The 5989-nt window shown below is 46.9% G+C and overlaps 1 protein-coding gene across 1 annotated transcript in view; it reads right to left on the reverse strand.

Moving 5' to 3' along the window:
- Window positions 1-2523, reverse strand: part of LATS2 (large tumor suppressor kinase 2) — a 46599-nt gene extending 44076 nt beyond the window's left edge. The window contains exon 1 of the mRNA XM_014877627.2: window positions 2372-2523. The gene's annotated coding sequence lies outside the window, so the exon portion shown is untranslated. The remainder of the gene's footprint in view (window positions 1-2371) is intronic.
- Between the last annotated feature and the right edge of the window lie 3466 nt (window positions 2524-5989).

The raw sequence follows: 5989 nt of genomic DNA on the forward strand, positions 1-5989 counted from the left end.
TTTAAGGGAAGTGCTAAAGCTGTTTGTCCAGATTTTGATGTCTCCACAAGCCAGCTATTGGTCAGTAACAGATCAAGCTTGCATTGTCCCAAGTGAAAACAAAAGCAACTGCAGGATCTCAAGAACAGATTTTTTTCTACTTGGACAGAATATAGCAAAAGATAATATACAGACTTGGTAAAAAAATAAAACACAATAGTATTGCAGCCTTCTTTGGATTACATCATAACTAGCAAGTGCTTAGAAGATACAGAGCAATTAATTGGTCTATAATTGTCTTTCTTTTCCTGACAGCAGCAGGCACCATATGGCTTGGTTTAGGCATCTGGGTTGTTCTTCCTTTTCAGTCCCTGTGCCAATCCTCAGACCTGGGATGCGCTGGGAAAGCTTGCAAGCCCCCCACCTTTTTGCAGCAAAAGACTGCTTTCCCACTTACACACATGCTTCACATAAAGAACTTCTGTGACCTTTAGCCTAAGCTCCAGTCTAATAATGCTAGGTCAAGCCAGCTGGCAACTTCCTCAGCTTACATTTACAATATTGCTTAAACCAGAAAAAAATGTTGCTCGTTTAGACAGCATGGATGAGAGCAGCAACAGCAGTAAGTATTGGAGCTAACTGCAAACCTGTTTCATATTTTGCAGGGGTTTTTTAAAACTAAATATGTAAGATAAGAAAAAAATGTAACACTAAATATTACAGATGATTCACAAGGAAAGATAAGCTGCTGGCTTTTTTTATATCTTCCTGTGATTTTTCAGAAAAAAAATAATAAAAAGGTTGTGTGCTTTAAAAGATACGTGGTGTGTCTCATTCTGTCTAAGCATTTCTAACCGTACATCTGGATTTGGATAACTTCAAATCCTTCTAATCTGCAACCTGCCTGCAGCATGAATATATCAATAGCCTTCCTGAGTTGTTAGCCATTCTGACTAAGCAGCCCTAAAGTCTTTTCCAAAATGTTTCATGTTCTGTACTAATTAGAAGCTTGTCCGTTAACCTGAAGACACGACACTTAAAGCAGGTACAGCATTACTTTAATTACATCATGTTAAACAATTTTTGAGTAACTGATTGTTTTGTTTCATTCGAGAAATACCAATAGCTGCTTTGTCAGCAACCAAACAACCAACCAATGACACACTGGAATTATATGCTGATGTCTGTTGTCCCAGAAGCACTATCTATTCACTCTCCTGCCTCCTCATGCATCAACATGCTGTGTTTGCTAGTGGCTCTGTGGAGCTGGGACACAGGCAAGAAACTAAAGCTCACCCGAGCTGGTGAGATGTTTCCCTGTAACTGTGCAGACACTGGAGTGAGCTGAACTTGAAATCACTGCAGTATAGGAAGGTGTAAAGTTTTAAGAAATTGCTACAACTTCCTTCCCTCTCTCAATTTACAGATATCACGTTGGGGTTTTTTTGAAACACCAATTCAAGGACTGTTCACTTTGTATTGGAGGTCTGTGATGGGGGAAGTGTTTCAGGAATTTCATTATTATACAAACCGTGCTTTTCTTTATAAGCGGGCACATTGTGAAAGTGAAGAAAAATGGAAAGGGGATTTTCCCTAAAACGATTCCGCCTCTCCTCCTGCTAACAGAACTATTCAAAAGTCACTCTGTGCCCGTGTGCCATGCCAGCCACAAGCACTGGCCCAACGCAGCCAGCTCACCTTCCCCCTCCCCAGCAGCCCGGCAGTGACTGACCGCAAAGCCCGGACACTCCAAACGAGCCCTTTTTGCGTCATTTGCGCGAGTGCCTTTCCCGGGGAAAGGGGTATTTCAACACGCACACCGCTCACGAGGCAGCGGAGAGGGTGGCGAGCTGCTGGGTTTTGGCAGTGACCTTCAGCTGACTGGGAGCAGCGGGGCCCCCGCCGCAGCCAGACGGGACCCCGCGGGCTCTGGATGCCCCCGGCGGCTCCCCGGGCCCTCGCTCCCTGCGACACCCGCCCCGCAGCGTCTGCCCTCATCCCGGTGCCGCCGGGAGCCGCTTCTCCCCCCACTCCTTTCGTGGGCAGAAAGCTCCCAAAATAAACTCCGGCCATTTATTAGCAGCTCCGGCCAGCTGGGGCAGAGGCCTCGGACAGGCGGACCCCAGCCCCGCTCCGCCGGGGCTGTGCTGAGCTGTCACACGAGTGTCCGGAAAATGTCGGAGGGTGCGGGCAGGGCGCCCAGGCTGCCCCTACGACGGGACTCACACACGGGACGCTCGCTCCCGCTTCGAGGACCGACCCACCTCCGCTCATCGCACCCCCCGCTTCCCCACAGGACTTTCCCTGCCGCGCAGAGCAGTTTTGGGGGATGGGGAGCGCTCCCACCCGAAGCTGAGGGGGAGCCCGCGCCCCCCGCACCCGCTCCGCTCACCTCCCCGGGGCGCCCGGCGCCGCCGCTCGCCCTGCGGGGATCGGCGAGGCGCGGCTCAGCGGCGGCGGCGGCCGCGGCGGCGCGGGCCGCTCTCCATCTTCCCCCTTAGCCGTCCCGGGCGCCGAGTGCGGGGCGCAGTCGGGACATTCGCTACATTGTTGGCATTCCATTCGCGCCACGTGACCCCGCGGCGCCCGCGTCATTCCACTCCCCTCCCGGCGCATTCCAGCGGGGGGAGGGGCTTCCAGGGCGGGAAGGGCCGGGAAGGGCCGGGAAAGGCTGGCGCACCATCAGGGACCGAGGTGGCGGGGGCCGCCTGCCCTTCGCCCGGCGGTCCCTCGGGGCGCCCGTCCGTAGGTTTACGGGCAGCAAGAGGTAGCGCTTTTTCCCCTCACAATTCGCACTCCGCGTCACAGCAACTCCTCGCTGGGCTCTGGCGGGAGAGAGGTGGCACTGCCGCCACTTGTTGAGGCGAAATGGGCTGGGGTAGAAACATGGAATGCTTGGGTTGGAAGGGACCTTAAAAAGCCATCTAGTTTCAACCCCCTGCCTGGGGAGGGCGCCTTCCACTAAACCAGGTTGCTTAGAGCCCCATCCAACCTGGCCTTGGACACTCCCAGGGATGGGGCATCCATAGCTTCTCTGGGCAAGACAGGTGGCTCTTCCACTCACCCCAATGCTCCAAACTCATTTAAATTGAAAGGTCTGTGCTGATAACCATTATTCCTACCAGTATCCATTCCATGCTGGACTAACCAACCAGGCACACAAAGTGGCAGCACTATCAACACCTACTTGGAGTTTCCTTTTGGCTTCTGGTTTGCTTGGGGTTTTTTTTTGAGGGAAGTTACCTGTTTTTCACTTTGTTTCATAATGGTGAGGAGATAAGGGAGCTATGAGGTATTAGAGGATAGACAGGGAATTCACATCTGGAACAAAAATGCAGAGCCAAGCTGCAAAGGATATTTGGATGCAAAGTTCATATTTGACCTTGTTATGGGTAGAAGTACCTGAAACGAGATTCATAGACTCACTAAGACCAGAAAAGATCTCTGAGATCATTGAGTCCAACCTTAACACAGCAGCCACGTGTTCACCACTAAATCACATCCCCAAGTGCCACATCCATGTACTTTTTGAACACTTCCAGGAGTAGTGGCCTCACCACTTCCCTGGACAGCCTGTTCCAGTGCCCAACCACCCCTTCAGAGAGGTATTTTTCCTAAGATGCAATCTAAACCTCTCTTGGCACTACTTCAGCCATTTCATCTTGTCCTGCTGCTTGTTACCTGGGAGAAGATACAGACCCCCCACCTCACTAAACCTCCTTTTAGATTGTTTTAGAGAGTGATAAGGTCCCTCTATGAATCTGTTTTTCATGAAAGCACGAATAATATGATTTTAGATATCTCTCTGGTCTTTAATAAAGACAATTCACAATGAGAAATAATCCCCATGCTCCCAAATACAGTAATGTTTAGATCTGGGAGGCTGGCTCTGACCCCTCAGCATGACAGATAATGCATGCTAGTCATAACCAGAGGGTATTGATAAAAACCATAAGTAAGTAAAATCCATAAGAAAGTAAACTTTCTTCTATATGGGCATTTATCTTTAGATCACTAACGTGGAAGACGCCTGCAGTCCTGAAATTCCTCAAAATTCTTAAAATCCTCTTGCACAGCTGAGAGGTGCTCATTGTAGGGTTGCTCTGTTTGGCTGGGAAAATGTCAGTCTTGCAAACTGTTAAGACACGTTTAATCATGTGGCCAGCCCCAGTGTCTTCCACTGGACTGCAAGCACGTATAAAGAGAAGTCTGTGCATAACTGTCTTTCCAGGATGGGAGCTATATTTACAGCCTTTTCCAAGCCAGGGAGACTATTTTTGTAAGTAATATACTCACGGGCAATCCTATCTCAGCATATTTCTCTGAGCTTGTTTATCGTAATTTTTTTTTCAATGTCTTCCACGCAAAATTGTCAATAGTGCCTATACATGAATAATGCTTCATTATAAAAAAGTAGTGCTTATAAAAGTGCTAGTTTGGGAGGAAAATAAAGTGCTGCATTTAATGAGAAAAATGCAGCTTAGTGCATAGAAATTGTTTAGTGTCTCATCTGAAGGCAGCCAGTTACTGTATATAAATTGCTTTCAGAATTTCAATAGTGTCATTGACTGGAATATATTGTATTCCAGGGTATGGGGGAAAGAGGAAGCCTCTCACTCTGGAAAGCCAAAGATAAGGAAATCCATTAGGCTCAGACCAGATTCCAGTGTTGGCAGAATATTGCAGGAAAACGTGGGTCATTTTGCAATCTTCAAATACCTGCAAAACTGAAGTAAATTTTAAATGATATGACAGATGCAGCATGGCTTCATTTTCTGAATTACTGCTGTGCTTATCCGATGAAGCATAGCAACATGATTGCCCAAACCAGACATTGCTCAATGGCTTGAGACCTTTTCCCAACAAAGTTCAGGCTGGTTTAAAGGAACAGCATCAAGATAAAAATTGTTTACTCTATGCTATAATACTCTTTTGTAAGAATTGCTTGTTAACCACTTTCTTAAATCTAGGTAAAACAGATCTTTTAATTTTCTTTTCTCCTTTGGAATTGTTTGTTTTCCTATTTGCATTCCGATCCATCTGGGAATGAGATTCAGCTGCACTATTTTGCTTCCTAGTTCCAGCCAGCTGCACTTTCTGTATTTAATGCATTTGCACAGAGTTCCTGGGATAGAATTCCCACCAGTAGAGTAGCAAGTACAGGTAAGATGGGTTGCATCCATCCTCTAGAAAGTGCCCATATTCAGCTAGTGCACCACAGATGTAGATACTCTGTAGACTATTTCTGCTTTTACCCTTTTAGAAACCCAAACTAATGGAAATCATGTTCCTCAGAAATACTAGGGAAATTGAAATCATCTAGGTCGATACAACAACTTGGTTAAAACATTATTTGATCTTTGTAAGGTTTTTGGAGATTACTGTGAAAGTCATCTCTTTGGAAATTACTGTCAAGTCTTTCTTCCCAGCTATCTTCTCCCCAGTAAGGCATCTCCAGAAGGAAAGGTGCTCCATAAAAAGAACAATACAATTTGGGCTGTGCAGAGCAGCAAATCTGTTCCCAGACTAGACTATGAGATAATAATCGACCATGAGTAAGGGTCATTGTATTTATTCATGGCTCTGCTTCAGTGAGTGATGCTGCTGGGTCTGTAATGGGTGATTACAGCACTCACCTGCTGACTTGCCTGAGCAGCTGTCTTGCCGTGTGGGCAAGTGGGAAGGACCACAGATCCACTATTTCACATTCTTTCTCCTTCCACCCACCTGCAACAACGAGGGAGGTGGGAGCTCTGTGCAGCTCCATCCTGACATCTGATGCTGTGTTGCCTCATCCCCTCCTTGTACTCGTTTCACTGTTTGCTGGGCCACACTGTCTCTTTCTAAACCATTGTATTTGGAACCAATTACCAAATCATGCTGCTAAAAATACTCCTAACAACCAAATAATTATGATGTGGGTGGATGAACTTTTTCTTTACACAGAACTAATCGCCAATAAAAGCTTGAACCCGTTCAGAAAACTCGAAAAAGAAAAGTAAGGCAGGAA

This window comes from Sturnus vulgaris, chromosome 2 (genome assembly GCF_052056855.1).
Source record: "Sturnus vulgaris isolate bStuVul1 chromosome 2, bStuVul1.hap1, whole genome shotgun sequence".
In the NCBI taxonomy this organism is placed as follows: domain Eukaryota; kingdom Metazoa; phylum Chordata; class Aves; order Passeriformes; family Sturnidae; genus Sturnus; species Sturnus vulgaris.